The 26,949-nt window shown below is 40.3% G+C and overlaps 1 pseudogene; it reads left to right on the top strand.

Annotated features, from left to right (window-relative positions):
• The first annotated feature begins 4,623 nt into the window (after positions 1-4,623).
• Positions 4,624-7,434, top strand: LOC128060782 (tigger transposable element-derived protein 1-like; annotated as a pseudogene).
• Positions 7,435-26,949: the final 19,515 nt, after the last annotated feature.

The following is a 26,949-nucleotide window of genomic DNA, read 5'->3' as shown; positions in this document are numbered from 1 at the left end:
CCTGCACTGCCTATGCCTTGGTTAGTATGACCATCTACTGGGATGGTAGCTCTGAGAATTGGTATTAGGAAGCCCACTTGTCCACCAATGGGAATTTCTCTAATATCCTGTTGGTAACAGAGGTCATACTTTGGTTCCCATATACCTTTATACTTTTGTCTGATCTCTCAATTAGTTTCGAAAAATCAAATGAGGAAGAAGTGTGCTATTTAGAAGACCTTGATCTCCAATAATGTGGGATAACAGTGAACTCAGAAAGGGATCAAATTCACTGGCAGATTCCTAAGATAAGAAAGGTCCATATCACAAAACCAAAATTTATTTATCCTGCAGAGGAAGTTGGATTTTATTCTACCAGGAGGCAAAGGCCATTGGGCCACTTTCAATCAAAGATGACATGACCAGATTGGTATTTTGATTATTTTCTTAGATAGTGTGGGAATGAAAGAAAGAGAGCACTGAATAGGGGGATCAGGTTAGAAGGAGAAGGTAGCATTTTCTAAAGGCTAAATTCACCTGTTTTATAACTTTGTCTGACTGTCACAAATGATGATGTCATGTTTTCCCAACCTGTTACCTAATTCTGAATAGCCGGTCTGCTGGCTCAGTAAGATGGCATTAAGCCAAACAATCAGATAATTAAAACTATAACTACACTTAGGATCTTTATCACAATGTTTCAAAATATGCTTTACAACTTTTCATTTAAGAAAAAGAATGAAGTAATGTTGCTCTCTTCTGACCTCCAAAGTTTAGTTTCCTAAAGTATCCATGATAAGTTTTTAGAATTTTAAAAGGCAAAATATTCCTAGTCACAAAGTGATGGCTTGAAATTCTGTGGCTGTAAAATAGACCATTTGTCATTCACAAAATCAGCACAATATTAAATTTTGATACAAAACAGATGTATACTACTTGCTGCAGCTTTGAAGATAATTTTTTAACAATGTCAAAGTAGATCAGATGCTTAATGATACTTTTAAGCCATAAGCTGGTCCTTGGTCCCTTACCTTTCTGAGGTTTCTATTTTTGTGCCGTTCCTTGGAGCAAGATACCTCCATCAGACCCAAGGCAACTGTTTTTGATTCCCAGTTAAAGTTTTTAGTTTCTGCCACAAACATGTTCTATGCTCCATGATTGGTGTTGTTCAACAATGTACCAAACACTAGGTATCTTGGCATAACAAGATATGATATAATCCTTGTTTCCAAAGAACTTGCAGTCTCTGGGAAAAAAAAACAGCAGTGATACAAAATTATAAAACAGCAAAATTTGTAAATAATTACAAATTTTCATAAGAAATTACAAAAACATACAGTAATAATAACACCCCCATGCTCACTTCCTAATGCTTCCTTCCTCCATAAGGAAATTATCCAATACATTGTAAGGAACAAACTTTTTTGGGAAAACAAGAAAGAATATTCACCTAGCCAAGCAAATCTCGGAGAAGGCAATGGCAACCCACTCCAGTACTCTTGCCTGGAAAATCCCATGGATGGAGGAGCCTGGTGGGCTGCAGTCCATGGGGTCGCTAAGAGTCGGACACAACTGAGCGACTTCACTTTCACTTTTCACTTCCATGCTTTGGAGAAGGAAATGGCAACCCACTCCAGTGTTCTTGCCTGGAGAATCCCAGGGACGGGGGAGCCTGGTGGGCTGCCGTCTATGGGGTCGCACAGAGTTGGACACGACTGAAGCGACTTAGCAGCAGCCAAGCAAATCAGACATATCAACTGGCACGGTAAACAGCCTGCCCTACCTTCAAGTGGGGTCTTGGGGATTTAAGTTCTTCCCCTGTTTTGTTATTATTGCTTGTTCTGTTATCTTTCATTAGTTTGTTTGTTTTCCACACAGTTGCTAAGTGTTCTCTTTCTTCATTGACTACATTCATCTCCTTCAAAAGGGTCCTCTTTTCCAAAGTGCAGGCCTAGCTATTTCTGAAGTTTCACCACTCTTCTCCCTGCTGATCCCTGGGAAATATAATATATTAATAAGGGACTTACCTTGTGGCTCAGCTGGTAAGGAATCCACTTGCAATGTGGGAGACCTGAATTTGCTCCCTGGGTTGGGAGGATCCCCTGGAGAAGGGAAAGGGTACCCACTCCAGTATTCTGGCCTAGAGAATTCCATGGACTGGACAGTCCATGGGGTCACAAAGAGTCGGACACAACTGAGTGACTTTCGCTTGTACTTGTACTTCAGTAACAGAAACCTTACGCAAATGTAGTCAAAACAAAGACTTGTCTAGCTTTCTAACTAATGAGGAAGTTCAAACAATAAACTTGACGTATGGCTAGATCATGGTGCTTCAATGATGTCTTCGAGGGTTTGACTTTTTCCCTCTGTCTCTGTTTTGCTCTGGACTGATTCTCCCCCTCAAAGTGGCAAAGAGGGCCACCAGGAGCTCTAGCATTGCATCATCTTTATAGCTAATAATTCTACCCCCTTCTTCCACTCCCTGCTTCTCCCCATTCCTTAAAACTACAGCAAAACTTCACGGACTGTTCACCAGAGAGGTGCTATGAAGACACAAATGCATATTCACTTTACACAGAACTCCTTTAATATTTTCTAAAAATCGTTTTACTTGTCATTGTTCAGACGATAAGTTGTGTCTGACTCTTTGCCCCATGGACTTCAGCACGCCATTTTACTAACAGGGAATAAAACATAACCAAATTATAGTGGTAAGAATAAAAATTCAACTTTTTATGGCTCAAAAACAAATCAATACAGCAAAAGTATGAAATAAAAAGAAATTTGCTAGTCTGAGAAAAACAATTGAGGATGGATAATACTGTTCTCTGGCTATAAACTTTTGTGGCTCTTCTCTCTTTCTTTAAACAAAATAGAGCTGATGAACACAGAAAATGAAGTGGACTCATTATTTGCAGAGATTCTCAAAGATACCATCTGTTTCCTGCTTTAAAGATTATACTGTCCCTCAAATTTGTTAAGATCAGGCTTCATGAAGATACTGGTGGATACTCGGCAAACACATACATGTACTTATGCACACATACACGTGTGTGTGTGTGCATTTGTGCATATGCAGACACACACTGTCCAGTGAACAGAAGTAAATATTTGAGACTTGTTGAAGAGTTAAAATCTTCGTGATTCTCTAAGACAGTAACATAAGTTGACAAGATTGTGCTGGTTACTCTCATTGGCCAACCTCCACCCACCACTGTCACCACCATTCCCCGCCCTTCTGCCTTGCTCTGGTCCAGGCGAAGCAGACCCCTGAGACTCACCACCTTTGTTCCCATGTCCTCAGGCTTCCAAGTGGGTTGGAAATTAGAGGGTGGGAGGAGGGAAAATCTTAGGTATTTCTTCCCTCTCTCTCCCTGCTCCCATGCATATGTGCATGCTCAATCATGCCTGACTCTTAGCGATCCCATGAACTGTAGCCCACCAGACTCCTCTCTCCATGGGATTTTCCCTCCAAGATTAATGGAGTGGGTTGCCATTTCCACAACTCTAGCTTACATGGGAAGGATCCCCTCTTCCATGTGTTCACTGTCAATGGACTCCAGGAACACCCTTTCCTCCCCTTGTGCTATAGTCCTAGGGATGGTAGCATCTTCAAGCAGTTGTTAGTGTCTGGGATCTAACTATTTCTTGGGGTTTTTTTCTCTTAACATCATCCCCATCCCAACAGTAATCCTTTTCATAGTATCTCTAAATCTTAAGCATGGTAGGTCAATTCTGTTTCTTGCCATGATTCTGAGTTGTAAAAACTGAAACTGAATTTGCCCAAATTAAGAAAAGATAAATTAGAAAGAGCAAGGGGAAGAAAAAAGGCTCTGCTGACTATGGAATTGCTCTCACAAAGAAAAGGCTAGAAATAATAAATGCAAAAAGAAGGTGAAGGAGAAAGAAGAGGAGGAAGAAAGATCTAAGAGATTAGAGAGAAGCTACGAGTTAAGAAAGAAAGTTAAAGAGGATCTAACATAAAGATATTGGGATATAAGGAAACAAACAAATAAAGCAGGAAAAAAAAAAAAGAAAATATAGAACAAGAAAAGTTTCCCGAAATGAAGAAAATAAATGCTACAGACTAAAGGAATATGCTGTGTTTGAAGTAAACTTGATGTCTAGCAGTCAACACCAGCTTACATTCTAGGTATGCTATCCTTTATGTGCTAGCTAGGCCATTATCAAAGATAAAGAAAAACAAATCAAGCAAAATACAAAAAAAAACCCAATCAGTGTCACAGGGAAAGAAACCATGCTGCCCTCAGATCCCTTTACAACAGAGCACAGTTCTACAAAGTTCTCAGGGAAAAAGAATCATTGTTATAGTACTTTATATATTTCTGTAAGTTAAAAAAGAACTCTTAATACCTGGATGATGGATAGAGTGAGATGAGAGGAAATATCTCATACATGCTAATGTCCTCATCACACATAGCAGGGAATCACTCTATCATGTTTGTTATAGTGATCAGTGATCAACTGAGGCCATGTGTTTGGGGTCTTGGTTGTGACCCTCCTCTGGGCACTTCCCTTCTCCTTCACATGGCCGGTTTGGGTAGTCTCATAGTTCCAACAGGAAGAACTGCAGAGAAGACAAGCCCTCAAAGAAAAAGCTCTTATTGAGCTTCTGCTTACGTCATGCTTGCTAATATCTCACTGGCCAAAGCAAGTCATGTGGTCAAGCCAGTCTCTGGGTGGAAGTGTATGTACAGGGAATTTGAATCTCAGCTACCATTTTTGGCAAGTAATTTAATTTCTCTGCATCTCAGTTTCCTCTTCTGTAAAATAAACACAGTGCTCAGTTCACTTTATTTGGGGGGCTGAGACAATAAAAATGTAGCTAGCAGAGAACTTAAGAAATAGTAACTGACTGGTGGATAATAATTCCCATGTTATATGCTTGCGAAAGGGGGGTGCGTGCACGTGTGCTCAGTCACTTTAGTCATGTCTAGTTCTTTGTGATCCCATGGACTGTAGCCCATGAGGCGCCTTTGTCCATAAGATTCTCCAGGTAAGAATATTGGAGTGGGTTCCTATGACCTCCTCTGTAAAAGAAATAATCTATTAAAAGAAAACTGGGAGCTCCCCTCGTAAAACTGGCTTTCAAATAAGTCCCCCCCCCCCTTTTTTTTTAATCTTGATGAGATGGTTGGATGGCATCACCAACTCAACGGACATGAGTTTGGGTAAACTCTGGGAGTTGGTGATGGACAGGAAGGCCTGGCATGCTGCAGTCCATGGGGTCATGTCCCAGAGTCGGACATGACTGAGCAATTAAACCGAACTGATCCGTGGCATGGGGGATCCTAGTTCCTGAACCAGGGATCAAACCTGTCCTTGCATTAGTAGCATGTAATCTTAACCACTGGACTGCCAGGGAAGTCCATTTTTGTTAAAGCCTCACATTTTTGTACAGTTGTGATTAGCATTGTTTTAAATCTGCTTTTCAATGGTTTCATTTATTTTGGGTCCTCTGTGCAAATCATGTAATCCCTTGCATACAGTGACTTAATTATTTTCTACTTCTTTTATTTGCCATCTTGTCTTTTACTTTTATGGGCTTCTAATTTAAAGAACACTTCCCTTGAACTACTTGAAGGGCACCTCAGTTTTTTCCAGCTTTACTGAGGTACAATTGATATACAGACATACCTCATTTTATTGTGCCTCACTTTGTTTTGATTCACAGATATTGAGTTGTGTTTTTTTTTTAGAAACTGAAGGTTTGTGGGAACCCTACATTGAGCAAGTCTATTGGCATAATAATCCCGACAGCATTTGCTCATATTCTGTCTCTGTGTCACACTCTGGTAATTCTTGCCACAACATTCCCTTGAGCCAAAGCCTAATTCAGAATGAAGCCCCAACTCTCTCCAGTTCTATGAAGGCTGAGAGAGGTAAGAAGACTACACAGAAAACACCTGAAGTCAGCAGAAGTTGGTCCCTGAAGTTTAAAGAAGCTATCTCCATAACATGAAAGTCCAAGGTGAAAAAGCAAGTTATCCGAGGGTCTAGCTAAGAAAATTCACAAAGGCAACTACACTAAACAAACAACAGATTTTCAACGTAGGTGAAACGGCCTTCTATTGGAAGAATATGCCATCTAGGATTTCCACAGCTAGAGAGAAAGAACTCAGTGCCTAGCTTCAAAACTTCCAAGGACAGGCTGACTCTCTTGTTAGGGACTAATGCTCACTTGCCAAGTCCGTGCTTAGTCGCTAAGATGAGTCCTATTCTTTGTGACCCCCTGTACTGTAGCCCACTAGGCTCCTCTGCCCATGGAATTTTCCAGGCAAGAATACTGGAGTGGGGTGCCATTTCCTCCTCCAGGGGATCTTCCCAACCCAGGGGTTGAACCCGTCTCCTTCATCTCCTGCATTGGCAGGCAGATTCTTTACACTACTGCCACCCGGGAAGCCACTGCACACTTAACCATTCTTAAAATCCTAGGGCCCTTAAGAATTTTGCTAACGCTACTCTGCCTCTGCTCTATAAATGGAACAACAAAGCTCGGATGACAGCACATCTGTTTATAACATGGTTTACTGAACGCTTTAATCCCATTGTTGAGAACTACTGCCCAGAAAAAAAAAATCCTTTAAAAATGCTACTGCCTATTGACAATGCACCTGGTCACCCAAGAGCTCTGATGGAGATATATGAGATTCATGTTGTTTTCATACCTGCTAACATTAACATCCATTCTGCAGCCCGTGGATCAAGGACTAATTTCAACTTTCAAGTTTATTACCTACAATACACATGTTGTAAGGCTATCGCTGCCACAGACAGTGATTCCTCTGATGGATCTGGGCAAAGTAAACTGAAAATCTTCTGGAAAGGGCTCACCATTCTAGTTGCCATGAAGAAAATTCATGGTTCATGGGAAGATATCAAAATGTCAACATTAATAGGAGTTTGGAAGAGGCTGATTCCAACTGTCATGGGTGACTGTGAAGGGTTCAAGATTTCAGTGGAGGAAGTCACTGCACATGTGGCGGAAACAGCAAGAGAACTAAAAGTGGAAGTGGAACCTGAAGATGTAGCTGAATTGCTACAATCTCACAAGAATACTTCAGCAGACAGGGAGTTGCTTCTTATGGATGAGTGAAGAAAATAGTTTCTTGACATGGAAACTATTCCTGGTGAAGCTGCTGTGAAGACTGTTGAAATGACAACAAAGGATTTAGAATATTATGTAAATTCAGTTGTCTCCAATTTGAAAGAATATCTACTCTGGGTAAAATGCTATCAAACATTTCTCTGATTACAGAGAAACTGTTCAGAAAAAGCAGCAGCAAACTTCATTTGTCTTACTTTAATAAACTGCCCCAGCCACCTCAACTTTTAGTAATCAGTATTCTGACCAGTCAGTAGCCATCAACATCAAGGCAAGACGCTCAATCAGCAAAAGAGTACAGAAATGCTGAAGGCTCAGATGATGGTTAGCACTTTTTAGCAACAGAGTATTTTTAATTAAATTATGCACATTGCTTTTTTAGACACGCTATACCATACTTAATAAAATACAATATGGTGGAAACTCAACTTTTATATGCAGTGAGGAACCAAAAAATTGGTGTGACTCATTTTATTGCAATATTCACTTTATTGTAATCAAACCCACAATATTTCTTCTAAGATGTGCCTGTATAACATGGTGTACTTATAAGGTATATGATGTGATCATCTGATACATGTATATACTGCAAAATGATTACTACAGTGTTAACACATGCTTCACTCCACATAATTGCCATCTTGTTGGTGAGAACATTAAAGCTCTGCTGTTAGTGCAACTTTCAATTATGTAATACAGCATTGATAATTTTATTTATCTTGTAAGTGAAAGTTTGAAGCCTTTGATCAACATTCCCAATCCCCCCGACCCCTCAACCTCTGGCAACTATCAATTTACTCCCTGTTTTTATGCTGCTGCTGCTGCTGCTTAGTCGCTTCAGTCGTGTCCGACTCTGTGCAACCCCGTGGACTGTAGTCTGCCAGGCTGTTCTGTCCATGGGGTTGTCCAGGCAAGAATACTGGAGTGGGTTGCTATGCCCTCCGCCAGGGGATCTTCCTGGCCCAAGGATCGAACCTAAGTCTCCTGCATTGCAGGTGGATTCTTTACCATCTGAGCCACCAGGGAAGCCCCGTTTTTGTGAGTTCAGTGTTTTTAGATTCCACATATAAGTAGGTCATACGGTGTTTGTCTTTCTCTGTCTGACTTATTCCACTTAGCATAATGGGAGGGTTTCTTAGTTGATCTTCATACAATCTTGTGAGGTAGATAAATAAATTGTCATCTTCGGGACTTCCCTGATGGCCCAGTGGTTAAGACTCTGTGCTTCCACTGAAGTGAGCACGGGTTCGATCCCTGGTCGGGAACTAAGATCCCCCATACCACATGGCATGGCCAAAAAACACAAGAAACAAACTGTTATCTTCCCTCCACTGTTGGGAAAATTACAACCACGAAAGGTCAAATAAAAAATAAATATCAAAGGTCATCCAATAAAAGACTCAAGACTAAGTCCAAAATCTCAGACCTTCCAGGCCTCAGATCTTTAGACTAACATCTTTTTCTAGATTCTTTCGAGCCCTTTAAGGAATTTGTGTTGACACTGCAGGACTGTTGTTATTGCTAAGCTTATACAATTTTTTTCATATTCAATTCACAGTAGTTAATAGAATTTAATTAGTTAAGCTCTTTCTCTGGATATTAAGCACAAACCTGTTATGAGATTAGTATGTGTATAGCATTGTGTACCAACTTTAAAAAGAATGTTTCTCTTTTCATTTGACTAAAATAGGGCTTACAAATTCACTAATGAATGGAGAGAGTACTTAAAGGAGACTCCTTAGAATATGCCTATGTTCTGCTTTGAGTCCAGCAACTGCCCTTAATTAGAAAAGACCAAGTTCTCATAAAAATGTTGATGAAATCTTGGTATCTGCACATGTGTCTCACACACCAACATGCATTCACACAAGCATGCACACAAACATACAATCCATAGAAAAGTAAATATTCCATATATAGAATCCTTTAGAAAGATAACACAGATTGAGGAGGAGTGCAAGTTCTTGCCCATCAAACGAGGAAGTTTTGGAAGACCTGAATAACAAAAGGACTTATTAGAAGGCTATGGAGTGACTCACAGACCAAAGGAGTAAGTGCAGAATGGTGCTCAGGAAAGAATTCCAGGGATGCAAGCAGTAAGAACCAGTCTAGGGTTTTATCAGGGTCCCTCAGAGGATGAATGGGTTCTATTTTTTCTCTTTCTATCACTCCTTTCAAGAGTCAAATCTTGGGGACTTCCCTAGTGGTCCAGTGGTTGGGAGTCCACCTACCAATGCAGGCACCACAGACATGATCCCTGATCCAAGAAGATCCCACAAGCCAGGGGGTAAATAAGCCCATGTGCCACAGCTACTGAAACCCGTATGCCCTAGTGCCCATGCTCCACAACAAAAGAAGCCACAACGAGAATCCCACACACCGCAACTAGAGTAGCCCCCATGTCCCGAAACCAGAAAATTCTACATGCGGCAACAAAGACCCAGCACGGCCAAAAAAAACAAATGTTTTTTAAAATTATATATATACATAGCTTCCCTGGTGGCTCAGGCAGTAAAGAATCTGCCTGAAATGAAGGAGACCCAGGTTCAGTCCCTGGGTCAGGAAGATCCCCTGAGGAAGGGTATGGCTACCTACTCCCGTATTCTTGCCTAGAGAATCCCATGGACAGAGGAGACTGGCAGGCTATAGTCTATGGGGTCGCAAAGAGTCGGACATGACTGAAGCAACTAACATATATTTAAAAAGAGTCAAATCTTGAGAAGGAACATATATGATTGGGTCATGGATTCAAACTTTTAAAAAAAAATATTGTTAATTGGACGATAATTTTTTTACAGTGTTGTGTTTGTTTTTGCTGTGTAACAATGTGAATCAATTATAAGTATACACGTATCCCCTCCCTCTTGAGCCTCCCTCCCAGCACACCCACCCCTCATCTGTTTCACCCCTTTAGGCTGTCACAGAGCAACAGGCTGAGCTCCCTGTGTTACACAGCAACTATGGACTACCCGTACCTTAACCAGCTGAGGGCAGAGTTGTCAATTAACAAGACTGCAAACAGTAAGAAGTAATTCCCAAAAGAAAACAATGGTGCTTAATCAAAAGAAAGAAAATAATGCTAGACTGCAAAAAATATAATAAAATTAAGTAAAATATCCAATGTCTCATTTAGATTTACTGCTTTCTATAGGTGGAGAAGGCAATGGCACCCCACTCCAGTACTCTTGCCTGGAAAATCCCATGGACGGAGGAGCCTGGTAGGTTGCAGTCCATGAGGTCGCTAAGAGTTGGACACAACTGAGCGACTTCACTTTCACTTTTCACTTTCATGCATTGGAGAAGGAAATGGCAACCCACTCCACTATTCTTGCCTGGAGAAGAATCCCAGGGATGGGGGATCCTCCTGGGCTGCCGTCTATGGGGTCACACAGAGTCAGACACGACTGAAGAGACTTAGCAGCAGCAGCAGCAGCTTTCTATAGGGGAAAAATTTGCCTCAGGAAAAGATGATAAATTAGGGCTTCCCAGGTGGCTCAGTGGCCTGGGTCAGGAAGATCCCCTGGAGACGGAAAGGCAACTCAATCCAGTATTCTTGCCTGAGAAATCCTATGGACAGAGGGGCCTGGCAGGCTACAGTCCATGGGGTCGCAAAGAGTCGGACACGACTTAGCGACCAAACAAAACAACAAAAGACAATAAATTAAGCTGATTTAAGATTATCCTATTTAATCATTACAGGGACTTATTCTAGAAGTCCTCAGTACCTCCAGTTAGATGTAGTTGTATATTATTCTCGTAGTATGTTATTTATAGTTACCTATTTTACTGTATTGTTATTATACTGTCATTTAAAAACATAAGCACCCCAATATAGTTCACTCTAAAGTCCACATTCTCTCATCACATAATTACATTAGAAAACACTAAGCCTTCTGCTACAATGAGATAATACAATCCCTAGGTGTTCAAAGACACATGGCAAACAATGCCTAAAAGGGGAATGTTATCTTACAGTAAAATATGCCTACCTCTGAGGGCTTTGTTTTACCACTGCTAATGTGCTTTTGGAATTCTGACAGAGATGTACCTGTAGGAATGCCATTGACTGACAAATCATTACATACAGAAGAGCCAGAGGGGGAAAAATGACACTAAGAATTCAAAACAAGACAGTGAATGCATTTTGAAATGAATTTTGAAAGGCATATTACATGCAAATTAAAACCTTCTTTTTTGAAAACTGCCGTAACTGTTTTCCTTGATTGTAATGAGGCATTTGGTAGAATTAAGTATTTGCTATCTATAAATCATTTAAAAGATGGAAAAAAGAGAGGGTTATTGCTGTGTGACATGTTGCCCCTGAGTTTACTCAGGGAATGAGGTATAAAGATGTGATTCTGTGAGTTCTCCCAGAACAGGACACAGTTTTACCAAAGGGTAGATATGATTATATGTGAACTCGGGGTTTTAGAACTCAGAGATAGAGTTCAGAAATTATCCAATACAGATCCTTCTTGTAATAGGTTCTCCTGTCATTCATGTGGTTTATATGTCTTGTTCAAAGTTAGTAGCAATCCCTGTCATTTCAACTCTGATTCACTCTTGTATTACCATGGTAAGAAGGAAACTTTCACCAGAATATCTGGAAAGGGTTTCAAATTGCTTTGTGCCACCAGGAAGTCCCTGGGGTGAAGAAAGTAGGGGAAAATCATAATGAAAATGTGGGCGGGTCCTCTGTCTTTCAAGTACATTGAAAACATTCAAAGAATCTACGAATTGTTAGGGACCTAAGAAGTTACCTCTGTATATATTTTCTGCTTTTTTTTTTTTAAATAAATGTATGACCAGTGGTTAGGACTCCATGCTTCCACTGCAGGGGGCCCAGGTTTGATCCCTGGTCAGGAAACTAGGATCCCACAAGCCACAGGGCCTAAATAATAATAATTACGTATGATGGCTTTAGACAGCAACTAGCAGAATCTTATTTCGCACAAAAAAAGTCTGTATCATCTCAAACTGATGCTTTTTTTTTTTTATTTCAATGACAAGTCCCACATTTATCCACATGCTGCTTTCCTATGACTTAATAAAGCTAGTTTATTAGAAAAACCTCCCTTGTATGTATTCACATTCTCTTTTCTATAACATACAGTTTGTTTGGCTTAACAAAATGCACTTTGAGGATTTCTTTCAAGTTCATAATCGGCCCATAAACTTCCCACAAACACTACTAATTTTTCTTCCTGAATCAAAGACACTGTGTAACAGACACATTCATCCATGTCAAAAGTAAGTGTCTCTCCTCATCCTGAAGCAGCGTCAGAATCACCTGCTGTGCAAATTCATAGGCTCCATTCCAAAGTGAATGAATCTAAATCTCTGAAGACTAGAGAATCTACATTTTTAAAATAACTCCTACTGATTCTTGCTGTTGTTGAGTCCCTAAGTCGTGGCCGACTCTTTGCAACCCCATGGACTGTAGCACACCAGGCTTCCCTGTCCTTCACTCCCCTAGAGTTTGCTTGCTGCTGCTGCTGCTGCTAAGTCGCTTCAGTCGTGTCCGACTCTGTGCGACCCCATAGACAGCAGCCCAACAGGCTCCCCCGTCCCTGGGATTCTCCAGGTAAGAACACTGGAGTGGGTTGCCATTTCCTTCAATGCGTGAAAGTGAAAAGTGAGAAGAGTTTGCTTAAATACATGTTATTCTGATTCTTAAATACTCTTTAAATCTGAGATCCAATGCCTAAAGGATAGGGATCAAGTGCTGATGTGTATTCAACTACCTTTAAACTTACTCTCAGAAAATCCTTTCATTCCACAAGAAAAATAAATAAATAAAGTTACCTGAAAGCTCTTCAGCCCCACAGAGCACTCGATTTACACAGGTGTAGGAATCCAATACTTAGTACTTACCCGGTTTGATGGCGGTTAATCCTCCAAAGGATCATTGCCTGTATGGAGAATGCACTGAAATAACGAGGGGCAGCTAGCATCAAATCCCAGAAGTCAGGGGTGGGGGCAGCCCTGTAAAATGTTGCCCTCATCTCCTGCGAATAGGAAAATGACCCCATATATCTTAAGTTTAATAAGGCAAGCTTGTTTTGTAATAAATTTGGATCCTTGAGACTATATAGTCCATGGAATTCTCTAGGCCAGAATACTGGAGTGGGTAGCCTTTCCCTTCTCCAGGGGATCTTCCCAACCCAGGGATCAAACCCAGGTCTCCTGCATTGCAAGCGGATTCTTTACCATCTGAGCCACCAGGGAAGTCCGAATGGGATTGGTGCTGTTAATTTTAAAAAACCCAGAGTTCTCCTAACTCCTTCTAACATATGAGGACACAATGAGAACATGTTGACTGTTGACTATGAACCAGAAAGAGGGCCTTCACCACATGCATGCTCAGTCATGCCGACGGTTTGCGACCCCGTGGACTATAGCCCACTAGGCTCCTGTCCATGGAGTTTCCCTGGAAAGAATACTAGAGAGGGTTGCCATTTCCTTCTCCAGGGGATCTTCCCAACCCAGGAATAGAACCCTCCTCTCTTGCAACTTCTCCACTGGCAGGCAGATTCTGTACCACTAGGCCACCTGGGAAGCCCAAGAGGGACTTCACCAGAATATAACTATGCTGTAGCTTTGAACTTAGACTTCCAGCCTCTAAAACTATAAGAAATAAATATCTGTTATTTTTAAGCCACCCAGTCTGTGGTATTTTGTTGTAGCAACCCAAACAAAAACATCCGCTTATTTTTTTTATGCGTTGCCATATTTAATATACTCTATAATTTAATTTTTTATTATTTTCCTTCCTCCACTAGGATATAAACTTTATTCAGTGATTTTGGACTTTTTTCCCTCCCCCAACAGCTGTATTTCCAGTACCTAGAATAATTCCTGGAACAAAATAGGGTTTCAAATAAATGTTTTCTAAGTGAATCAGTTAATGAATAAAGAAGCCTGCCCGGTTCCACTGCCCTGATAGAACAGGTCACTTAAGTTCACATCCTCTATCCTTATTTGTAAAGTGTGACTCATGCTCATTAATATTTCTTCCATGTTCTAAAATTAACACCATGATCATAGATCCATAGATATGGCAGGAAGCCCAATGATGCTCTGGGACAGAGTCTCACTATTTGAACACTGTTGTAAAACCAAGCTGGAGTGGCTGTGAGAAAGGCACCCAGTGGTCCCCATGATAGACACAGTTTTCAACAACTTAGTGTCAAGGTGGATCTGACAATGCACCATCCTGTCTCAAAGAGTCTTCAAAAAAAATGTTCCTATTGGCTTTGTCTTTATATCTTTTAGTTACTTTTGGCAACCCGGCCTCCGACCAGCATGGGTTTGTAAACACTAGACACTCTATAGAGTTTCAAGAGACAAAATATCTAATTAAAATGAGATTTCTGGTGGGAATAGTTTTCAGAGAATAATGATGTGATGAGACAATATTAAACCAAAAATGTCTGAGACTAGAAGTCAAGAGAACTTAATCTTAAATCTAGTACGGTCACCGTCACTGTGACTTCAGCCTTTTATGCCTCAGTTTCCTCATTTGTCAAAGAGGGATTTGCCATTCCTCACAGGGTAGTTGTGGAAATTGCAGAAGATAATCAATGTAGAAGTACTTTTAAGTTTATAAATACTCTATACCTACTTAGTCAAGGCATTGTGTCATCCTTTTAAACCACTAACTGTGTTAAGTGCTAAAAATGATGGAGAATTAAATGAAGTCTTTGCTCATAAAACTATGAGAAGGAGTCCTACAGGATTAAAATCTACCTAACAGGATATGACATGCACACTGGGGGATACTCCAGGGAGGAGGCTGTTGACAAAGTGGAAAAGTCAGGCACATGCAATTACAATGCTGAATCCAATCATCATCATGAGTTCAGGGTAGATATTAAAGGATCATCATGGGGATCAGTAGACCTCACATTCTGGGTGCATAGTAGGAAACAATGTTCTTGAAGAAGAAGTTATCAAAGTCACTTCCAAGTCAAGAACTGGATACTTTACAGATTGTACAACTCCTCTATTTAACAGGCCTTCCCATTTGCTGCATGCAGAAACTGAGTTCAGTTGCCATGTGACCACAGTACATATTCTGAATGCCACACTCAGTAGCAGCACAGCTGTAATCAGGATAGAATGCAATCAGGACCCTTTTCTCGGGCTCCATAGAGACTGAAAAAATCTATGTTTTCTTCTTCCAGGGCCCAGCTCAGAAATCAGCGCCGATCAAACAAAGTACACATCCCCCCTGGCACTGAATATGACTCGATAGAGTTTGTGTGGAGATGCTGGCAAGCAAGAGATTCATTTTTCTAAGCCATGGAAAGTCCCTGGAAGCAAATCTAATCTTAGTACAATGTTCCAAGAAGAAAAGTGAAATTTCTAGAGTTGGGCAGAAGGGAAGATATAAGAATTAGCCATAACAAGATCCTTAGAGGGAGAGCCATATTACGTTAAACTTTATATGTCCTTGGAGAAGGAAATGGCAGCCCACTCCAGTACTCTTGCCTGGAAAATCCCGTGGACTGAGAATCCTGGTGCACACTACAGTCCATGGGGAAGCAAAGAGTCGACACAACTGAGTGACTTCATTTTCACTTTATAGGCCCTAAAACAGCTATATAGTTGCCCAAGTAAGTGCCTATAAAAATATAACTCCATATATTAATTAATGAGAAGATGAAAGCCTAGTCAGGACAGGCTAAGTATGCATGATTGCATTCATTTGGTTGCAGAATCAAAAAACATTCAGACTTTAAAATCACCAGGACTGGCTCATTACTCTACAGATATACACTGTTATTTCTGAATGCCATCCATGTGGCACAGCCACCAAATTGAGGCACCAGTCAGAAGAAGCAGCAAATGGGTGCTCTGTGCTCTGCCCAGTCAGATTTGGCCAAGGCCACACAGATAGGTTCTACAAAGGAAGTATTATTACCATTGTGACTGAAACACAAATCTACTTTTAGGAGACAAATGCCTTATAAACACTACAATTAAAAACAAAGTAAATTTAAGCCTATATATGCAAGAGAAGATTCTTCTTTTTTTATTTAATTTTTGCTTTTTCCAAGATTTATTGAGATACAATTGACAAATAACTTGGTGTAAATTCAAGGTGTGCAATGTGGTGATTTGATTTACAGATATATTTGGGGACACAATGGAAACAGTGACAGGTTTTATTTTCCTGGGCTTCAAAATCACTGCAGATGGTGACTGCAGCCATGAAATTAAAAGACCCTTGCTCCTTGGAAGAAAAGCTATGTCCAACCTAGACAGCGTATTAAAAAACAGAGACATTACTTTGCCAACAAAGGTCGCCTAGTTAAAGCTATGGTTTTCCAATAGTCATGTATAGATGTGAGAGTTGGACCATAAAGAAAGCTGAGCACCAAAGAATTGATGCTTTTGAACTGTGGTGTTGGAGAAGACACTTGAGAGTCCCTTGGACTGCAAGGAGATCCAACCAGTCCATCCTAAAGGAAATCAGTCCTGAATATTCCTTGGAAGGACTGATGCTGAAGCTGAAGCTCTGATACTCTGGCCACCTGATGCGAAGAACTAACTCACTGGAAAAGACACTGATGCTGGGAAAGAGTGAAGGCAGGAGGAGAAGGTGATAACAAAGGATGAGATGGTTGGATGGCATCACCAACTCGACAGACATGAGACTGAGCATGTTCCTAGAGTTGATGATGGACAAGGAGGCCTGGCGTGCTGCAGTCCATAGGATTGCAAAGAGTTGGACACAACTAAGCGACTGAACTGAACTGATATCGTGAAAAATTACCACAATAAGTTAGACACATCCTTCACATCGCGTAGTTACCATTTTGTGTGTGTATATGGTGATAACATATAAGATATATTCTTTTAGCAAATGTCAAGTGTATAATACTTACCAAGATTAGTTTTACTTAGTTTCCTGGATCAAATAAGATAAGGTGTACTCTATTTAACATGTTCTAAAATACTTGCTTATATTAATTTGTGCTCCAAGTGCTTTTCCTTCTGCTTTTTTTTTTTTCTCTCAGATTCTCTCCAAGCTCAAATATTTTATTTTCCATGGCAATTTCTTCCCCTGGATGTTTGTTTTAAGACTATGTACAAGGAATCCTTCAAAAAGTTGGCTCACTGACTGGTGCTTACTGGCTACATCTTATATAGAAAAAATAAGCAATAGGATTATTCCGCAAATAACCTAAATATTCTGGGAAATAATACAGATTTAAGGTCTTCCTACCATGATCTGCAGAGCTCTGGACTTCTACAGATGTGCCTTCCTGGCCATTATGCTATGAAGAGAAAGCTAAACTCACTTCTCTGTGTGCATCTCATACTCATCAACCTGAGTTATTCTTTCTTTATCTGTTTTATATATTGGAATTCCACATAAGGTTGTTCGTAAAATGGGTTTTATATCATAAAAATAGTTTGACAGTAAGCAATATTTCTCCAACTACTGATTGACTGTGAATATTTCATTTTCGTTGATCTAGTTGCTTGTTGACAAAGCTACTATTGGAAAGTAGCAGTGATGCTGAGAAGTCCTTTTGGTGTAGAAATATTTTAAAATCCTTATCAAAGGTTCACTATGACAAGGCTGCATATTGTCACTCTGCTTATTTAACTTATATGCAGAGTACATCATGTGAAATGCCAGGCTGGATGAAGCATAAGCTGGAATTAAGGCTGCCAGGAAAAATATCAACAACCTTAGAAATGCAGATGATATTACTCTAATGGCAGAAAGTGAGGAGGAACTGAAGAGCCTCTTGATGAAGGTGAAAGAGGAAAGTGAAAAAACTGGCTTTAAACTCAACATTGAAAAACCTAAGATTATGGAATCTGGTCCCATCACTTCATGGCAAAGAGAAGCAGGAAAAGTAGAACCAGTGACAGATTTTATTTTCTTGGAGCCCCAAGCCCACTGTCACTGCGGACGGTGACTGTAGCCATGAAATTAAAAGACACATGCTTCTTGGAAGGAAAGCCATGACAAACCTCAGTTCAGTTCAGCTCAGTCATTCAGTCATGTCCAATTCTTTGTGACCCCATGGACTGCAGCATGCCAGGCCTCCCTGTCCATCACCATCTCCCAGAGCCTACTCAAACTCATGTCCATTGAGTTGGTGATGCCATCCAATCATCTCATCCTCCGTCATTTCCTTCTCCTCCTTCCTTCAATCTTTCCCAGCATCAGGGTCTTTTCAAACGAGTCGGTTCTTCCCATCAGGTGGCCAAAGTATTGGAGTTTCAGCTTCAGCATCAGTCCTTCCAAAGAATATTCAGGACTGATTTCCTTTAGGATGAACTGGTTTGATCTCCTTGTAGTTCAAGAGACTCTTAAGAGTCCTCTCCAACACCACAGTTCAAAAGCATCAATTCTTCAGTGCTCAGCCTTTTTATAGTCCAACTCTCACATCCACATTGGTAAAGTAATGTCTCTGCTGTCTAGGTTGGTCATAGCTTTTCTTCCAAGGAGCAAGGGTCTTTTAATTTCATGGCTGCAGTCATCATCTGCAGTGATTTTGGAGCCCCAAAAAATAAAGTCTGGCATTGTTTCCATTGTTTCCTCATCTATTTACCATGAAGTGATGGGACCTGATGCCATGATCTTAGTTTTTTCAATGTACTGTTTTAAGCCAACTTTTTCACTCTCCTCTTTCACTTTCATCAAGAGGCTCTTTCGTTCTTCTTTGCTTTCTGTCATAAGAGAGGTGTCATCTGCATATCTGAGGTTATTGATATTTCTCCCAGCGATCTTGAGTCCAGCTTGTGCTTCATCCAGCCTGGCATCACGTGATGTATTCTGCATATAAGTTGAATAAGCAGAGTGACAAAATATTGCCTTGACGTACTCCTTTCTCGATTTGCAACCAGTCTGTTGTTCCATGTCCAGTTCTAACTCTTGCTTCTTGACCTGCATATAGATTTCTCAGGAGGCAGGTAAGGTGGTCTGATATTCCCATCTCTTTCAGAATTTTCCACCATTTGTTGTGATCCACATGGCCTTTATTTAGCGTAGTCAATAAAGCAAAAGTAGATATTTTTCTGGAACTCTATTGCTTTTTCAGTGGATGATCCAGTGGATTTTGGCAATTTGATCTCTGGTTCCTCTGCCTTTTCTAAATCCAGCTTGAACATCTGGAAGTTCACGCTTCACATACTGTTGAAGCCTGGCTTGGAGAATTTTGAGCATTACTTTGCTAGCGTGTGAGATGAGTGCCATTGTGTAGTAGTTTGAACATTCTTTGGCATTGTCTTTCTTTGGGATTGGAATGAAAACTGAACTTTTCCAGTCCTATGGCCACTGCTGCGTTTTCCAGATTTGCTGGCATATTGATTGCAGCACTTTCACACCATCATCTTTTAGGATTTGAACTAGCTCAGCTGGAATTCCATCACCTCCTCTAGCTTTGTTTGTAGTGATGCTTCTTAAAGGCCCACTTGACTTCACATTCCAGGATGTCTGGCTCTAGGTGAGTGATCACACCTGTCATAGGTCATTTAGGTCATGAAGATCTCTTTTGTATAGTTCTTCTGTGTATTCTTGCCCCCTCTTCTTAATATCTTCTGCTTCTGTTAGATCCATACCGTTTCTGTCCCTTATTGGGCCCATCTTTGCATGAAGTGTTCCCTTGGTATCTCTAATTTTCTTGAAGAGATCTCTAGTCTTTCCCATTCTATTGTTTTCCTCTCTTCCTTTGCACTGATCACTAGACAAGGCTTTCTTATCTCTCCTTGCTGTTCTTTGGAACTCTGAATTCAAATGGGTATAGCTTGCCTTTTCTCCTAAATCTAAGAAGCATATTAAAAATCAGAGACATCACTTTGCTGAAAAAGTTCCATAAAGTCAAAGCTAAGGCTTTTTCAGTAGTCATGTACAGATGTGAGATTCAGACCATAAGGAAGGCTGAGCACCAAAGAATTGATGCTTTTGAATTGTGGTGCTGGAGAAGACTCTTGAGAATCTCTTGGACTGCAAGGAAATCAAACCAGTCAATCCCATAGGAAATCAGTCCTGAATATTCATTGGAAGGACTGATGCTGTAGTTGAAGCTCCAATACTTTAACCACCTGATGCTAATAGCTGACTCGTTGGAAAAGACCCTGATGCTGGGAAATATTGAGGATAGCAGAAGGGGGCAACGGAGGACAAGATGGTGAATGGCATGATCAACACAATGGACATGAGTTTGAGCAAACTCGAGGAGATGGTAAAGGACAGAGAAGCGTGGTGTGCTGCAGTCCATGGGGTAACAAAGAGTCAGACACAACTGAACAACAACAAATGTTCACTGCTGAATAAAACTCATGTACTCCCCATACTTACTGTCCAAAGTATCATTATGCCCAACACTCAGTTGAGCTTCTACCTTACCGTTCTAAAATCTAAATAAACATGAGTTTGTTGCTTTGAATATATGAATTAGAAATTATTGCAGAGTACATTCTCATGTAGTTTGACTCTTTGCATTGGAGTACTTACACATTGCAGCTGGACTCAAGGAATTTTGAATGTAGTAATGAATTGCTGCAAACCTTCCAAGAAATACAAAACCATATGTCTCAGGGACTTGGTTGTAGGCTAAAGCTATAGATAAGGATGTGGAAAGGGAAAGGTAGTACTTCTAAAGCCAACCGGTTATGAATTGAAATTCACTGCTAATGTAAATGAAGCTGGAATGTTATTCAGGGTGGAATTTGTCACAGTAGCAGGAATTTGGATGCTAAACTTTATAATTTGCTTTCTAAAGAAGAGAATGTCCATATTCTTAGAATTTTCATACTAGAAGTTCAAATTTATATATAGCTTATAATATATGGATGGCTACAATCAGAAACCCTTAGAAGCTTAGGCAAGATCAGAAAAAGCCCAAAATATGAGACTGAAAATAATGAGAATTAAAACACAGTAGATGAAGGTAGTAATCTGGAGAAGTAACTTATTTAAGACATCTTTTCTTTTTCCAGAGGAAATTCAAATCCAGGCAAGACATAAAATGTAAATAAGAAAAGCAGTAACAATTCATTGTATCCATTTACCATGTCTAGAAAGGGTGGGACATGTCTATGGGAGCACAGTATTTTTAAAATGGGGCTGGGAAGAGAGGAACCAAAAATAAAGATGCGTAAGACTCTCTAAGCAGAGGTGCTACATCTAAGTCACCTGGGGTAAACTCTCATTGAATGAGGGTGGCTCAGCAAGTTTTTCTTATAGCCTTTAAGCAGTTTTTAGGATTTCAAAAAAGAATAGGGTGTAGGGAACAAGGTATAAGGTAGGTTGAGAAGTGCTTGCAAACGAGACTCAACCAGGGCTAAACATTCTTGCAAACGAGATGTTCTGCCCAGTGTAGGGAACAAAGTATAAGGAAGGTGGAGAAGTGCTCGCAAATGAGACTCTCAACCAGGGCTAAACATTCTTGCAAATGAGATGTTCAGTCGAGAATCCTCTGTTCCCTTGGGAAAAGAACATTTCTTACACACAAGGATGTTTCTGATTCCTCAAAAGGAACAGACCCAGGGACAAAATGGATTCTAAGTTGATAAGGAAGTTCCCGAAAAAGTCTTAGCTGCAGTAAATAAGTTAAGGTAAAGGTTATCTTGCCCCATGCCTGCGCACTGTATAGTCGCTGAATTACGGTGTTTGGCAACTTGCCCTGTAGATTGTTGTGCAAAAGATGTAAAGCAGCTGCAAGAAGCAGCAGTTGTAAAGTAAAAAGATTCAAACCACAAAAAAAAAAAAAAAAAAAGAATAGGGAAAATACACATATATAATCAGCTGACTTTAAGTAAGAGAGATTATTCTCGATAGACTCAGTGGGCCCAATTCAGTCTATTCAAGGGCTTTAAGAGCAAATCTGAGGTCTTCTAGAAGGAGAAAAAAATTCTTCCTGCAGACTGCAGCTCCAGCCTGTGTCTGAGTCAGGCCTGCCTTTCCTGACAGCCTGCCCTATGGATTCTGGACTTGTCTAACCAGCTTCCACAGTCACTTAAGCTAGTTTCTCGAAATAAATCCCTTAGTGTATCTTTCCTATTGGTTCTGTCTTTCCTGGTTGGACCCTGACTGACATCCTCTCACACACCCTTTCTCAGGCAACTAACAGAGAACATACGTTGTCGAAAAGAAAGACTCAAAAAAGAAAGAGGAAGACAAGGATCAAGCAAACAGAGAATTCAATTTAAAACAGAGATAAAGAGAATCCCAGAATGATGGTGACTGAACATTTCCAAGATAACAGCTGTGGACCAGGTTGGATAGGATGTCTAACATCCCTCAGAAAAGCAGAAAAGGATACAGTAGTTGCCCCTTATCCACAGTTTCACTTTCCCTGGTTTCAGTACCCGGGATCAATTGAAAATATTAAGTGAAAGATTTCAGAAATAAACAAAGTTTTAATCGAGCATCTTTCTGAGTAGTGTCATGAAATCTCAGCCATCCCTTCCAGGACTCAAATCATCCCAATGTCCAATGCATCCTGCCCATTAATCACTTAGCAGCCCTCTCAGTTTTCAGAATGACTGTCATGACATCACAGTGCTTGTGTTCAAGTCACCCTTATTTTACATAATGAAGGCCCCAAAGCCCAAGAGTTGTGATCCAGATCTACCATTCTAGTGCTTCCTTTAAGAGAAAAGGTAGAAGTTCTCAATAAAGAAAGGAAAACAAAAATGTATGCTGAGGTTGCTAAGATTTATGGTAAGAATGAATCTTCTATCCATGAAATTGCGAAGAGGGAAAAAGAAATTTGAGTTAGTTTTGCAAACCCCAAAGCGACAGCCAATGTGTGATATGCGCTGAGAGAGAGGCTACATTCACAAACTTTTTATTACTATATAATGTAACAATTGTTTTATTTAATTATTATTGTCAATCTCATTGTGCCTAATTTATAAAGTAAACTTTATCATAGGTACATAAGTATAGGAAAAAACATAGAGTATAGTTCACTCCTTCACAACACAGATTTGAACTGCATGGTCCATTTACACATGAATTCATTTTTCAGTAGTAAATCATGCATAACTACACAATCCGAGGTTGATTCAATCTACAGGTTCAGAACCTCTGATACAGAAGTACCAGAGATACCGGAAAACTTCAGATACAGAGGCACCAGTGAATATGAAGGGCAGAGTACAATACTCAAATTATTTACAGCAGCTCTAACCCCTGTGGTTCAAGAGTCAACTGGAAACAGGATTCAATACTATCCAAAGTTTCAGGCATCCACTGAGGGTCTTGGAATGTACCCCCTCAGATAACAGGGGACTACTTGCTATACGCATATGGTAAAAATCAGTAATACATATCAGATTAACAGATTAGTACCTGAGGGGAGGGCAAAAGCCAACCTATTTTAAAACAATACCCACAGGAGTTCTGAGTGACCAAGATGAAAATGTACACATTGCCTTGTCTGGCCATTTATCAGTGGAACCACAGAAGTCTGCTGCTCACTGTGAACATACGACACAGGGACATCACGAAACTCTTCCAGTGACCTAGATGCGCCTTAATTGTGCTTTTGGCTGAAATTATTATCAATTTGGTGTTCTGAAGAAAAATCTAATCTACATTACAAAGGACAAGGTTAGGGGGGAAAAAAGGTCTGAGCAATGAATGCTTAAAATGAAGGTTTCTGAACAGGATTGAAGAAATGATCTGGGAAAGATGTCAGGAAGGGAAGGATTTCTAGGAGGAAAAGGAGAACTAAAAGTTGCGTTGATTAAAAAAAAATGTTTTTAGCAGATGGGAAGAAACTAAGTACTACTAAAGTTGTACTGTGGGAAATAAAACTCCAGTGCCAGAGTCACAACTATGATATCGTTCAACTGTCACAGACTATAAAATAAAATCACATTATTTAGATATCAGCATCATGTTTTCTGCTAAATGGGGTCAAAAGCCAAATTTAAAGCAACTTTAGATATAAACTGGATTGTTAGGAGAAGGAAGGCGTTCTGACATTCAGGGGAGTTCAGTAATCTTAAGTAATGGAATTATAAGCAGCGATTTCTATTAGGCTCAGGTAGAAACATGAAGTGTCATTCATGTCATAAGATCCAAATGTGGATGGACAGGTTATAGTAAGTACAATGATCTGGGTCAATTAAGTAGTGGTTTCAAGGGCTGCAAAGAGCTTTAAGAGTTCTTTCCTCCACATCAGGGTCTGAGGACTCTAGAGAAAGTTGGAGATATAATGCCGTAATCTTCAGAGCGTTTATCTTAAAATAATGAAAATATATGCACTCACATGTGCATATAGGGATAAACGCCCCAGTGTCATAAACTAGGCAGACTGATTCTTTAGCAAGTCAGGTCGTGAAAGCTGGACACCTACATGTAAATCAGTGAAGTCAGATCCTACCCTTACAACCATACAAAAAAATAAACTCAAAATGGCTTAAAGACTTGAACATAAGACATGACACTATAAAACTCCTAAAGAGAACATAGGCAAAATGTTCTCAGATATAAATTATACCAATGGTTGCTTAGGTCAGTCTACCTAGGAAATAGAAACAAAAGCAAAAATAAACAAATGGGGTCTAATCAAACTTACAAGTTTTTGCACAGCAAAGGAAACCATAAACAAAATGAAACAACAACATACAGACTGGGAGAGAGTATTTGCAAATGGTGTTACCAACATCATTAATTTTGATGATATTTGATGATGTTTGTTAATTTCCAAAATATTAAGTAGTTGCTGCTACTGCTGCTAAGTCGTTTCAGTTGTGGCCAACTCTGTGTGACCCCATAGACGGCAGCCCACCAGGCTCCCCTGGGATTCTCCAGGCAAGAGTACTAGAGTGGGATGCCATTGCCTTCTCCGATTAAGTAGCTAATACAGGTCAATAACAACAACAACAACAACAACAAACCCAATCAAAAAATGAGCAGAAGACCTAAATAGATATTTCTTCAAATCAGACATACAGATGGTCAATAGGCACAAGAAAAGATGCTCAACATCACTAATTATTAGAGAAATGCAAATTTAAACTATAATGAGGTACTACCTCACACTGGTCAATGTCCATCATTAAAAATTCTACAAATGCTGGAAAGGATGTTGAAAAAAGGAACCCTGCTATACTGTCGGTGGGAATGTGAACTGGTACAACCACTATGGCAAACAATATGGAGGTTCCTCAAAAAACTAAAAATAGAGTTGCCATATGACTCAGCCATCCCACACATGTGCATCAGTTCAGTTCAGTCACTCAGTCATGTCCGACTCTTTGTGACCCCATTGACTGCAGCACGCCAGGTTTCCCTGTCCGTCACCAACTCCCGGAGCTTATTCAAACTCACGTCCATCAAGTCGGTGATGCCATCCAACCATCTCATCCTCTGCTACCCCTTTCTCCTTTTGCCTTCAATCTTTTCCAGCATCAGGGTCTTTTCAAATGAGTCAGTTCTTCACATCAGGTGGCCAAGGTTCAGCATCAGTCCTTCCAAAGAATATTCAGGACTGATTTCCTTTAGGATGGACTAGTTTGATCTCCCTGCAGTCCAAGGGACCCTCAAGAGTCTTCTCCAACACCATAGTTCAAAAGCATCAACTCTTCAGTACTCAGTTTTTTTTTATAGTCCAACTTTCACATCCATACATGACTACTGGAAAAACCATAGCTTTGAGTAGATGGACCTTTGTTGGCAAGATAATGTCTCTGCTTTTTAATAAGCTGTCTAGGTTGGTCATAGCTTTTCTTCCAAGGAGCAAGCGTCTTTTAATTTCATGGCTGCAGTTACCATCTGCAGTGATTTTGGAACCCCAAAATATAAAGTCTCTCACCGTTTCCCCATCTATTTTCCTGGGCATATATCCAGACAAAACTATAATGTGAAAAGATACATGCACCCCTGTGTTCACAGCAGCACTGTTTACAATAGCCAAGACATGGAAGGAATATTAATGAATGGGTAAAATCATGTGTGGCAAATATATACAATGGAATATTACTCAGTCATAAAAAAGAATGAAATAATGCCATCTGCAGCAACATGGATGCAATTAGAGATTATCATACTAAGTAAAGTAACTTAGAAGAGAAAGACAAATGTGGCATGATATCACTTACATGTGGAATCTAAAATATGACAAGAATGAACTTCTCTGTGAAACAGAAACAGACTCACAGACATAGAGAACAGACTTGTGGTTGTCAAGGGTTCAGAGGGTAGGGGAGAGCTGGATTGGGAGTTTGGGATATGCAGATGCATACTTTATATATAGAGTGGATAAATAAGGTCCTATTGTATAGCACAGGGAACTATATTCAATATCCTGTAATAAACCATCCTAAAGGGGATCAGTCCTGGGTGTTCACTGGAAGGACTGATGCTAAAGCTGAAACTCTAATATTCTGGCCACCACATGCGAAGAGCAGACTCATTGGAAAAGACCCTGATGCTGGGAGGGATTGGGGGCAGGAGGAGAAGGGGATGACAGAGGATGAGATGGCTAGATGGCATCACCGACTAGATGGACATGAGATTGGGTGAATTCTGGGAGTTGGTGATGGACAGGGAGGCCTGGCATGCCTCATGGGGTGATTCATGGGGTCACGAAGAGTCGGACACGACTGAGCGACTAAACTGACTGACTGAACTGATACACACACACACACACACACACACACACACACACACACATATGCTCAGTCACTTCAGTTGTGTCTAACTCTTTGTGACCCTACAGACTGTAGTCCACCAGGCTCCTCTGTCCATGGGATTCTCCAGGCAGGAATACTGGAATGAATTGCCACGCCCTCCTCCAGGCAATCTTCCTGACCCAGGGATCGAATCCAAGTTTCCTGCATCTCCTACATTGCAGGTG

Source organism: Budorcas taxicolor, chromosome 2, assembly GCF_023091745.1.
Source record: "Budorcas taxicolor isolate Tak-1 chromosome 2, Takin1.1, whole genome shotgun sequence".
NCBI lineage: Eukaryota > Metazoa > Chordata > Mammalia > Artiodactyla > Bovidae > Budorcas > Budorcas taxicolor.
The sequence above is the reverse complement of the archived record's forward strand: the minus strand, read 5'-3'. Positions and strand labels throughout refer to the sequence as shown.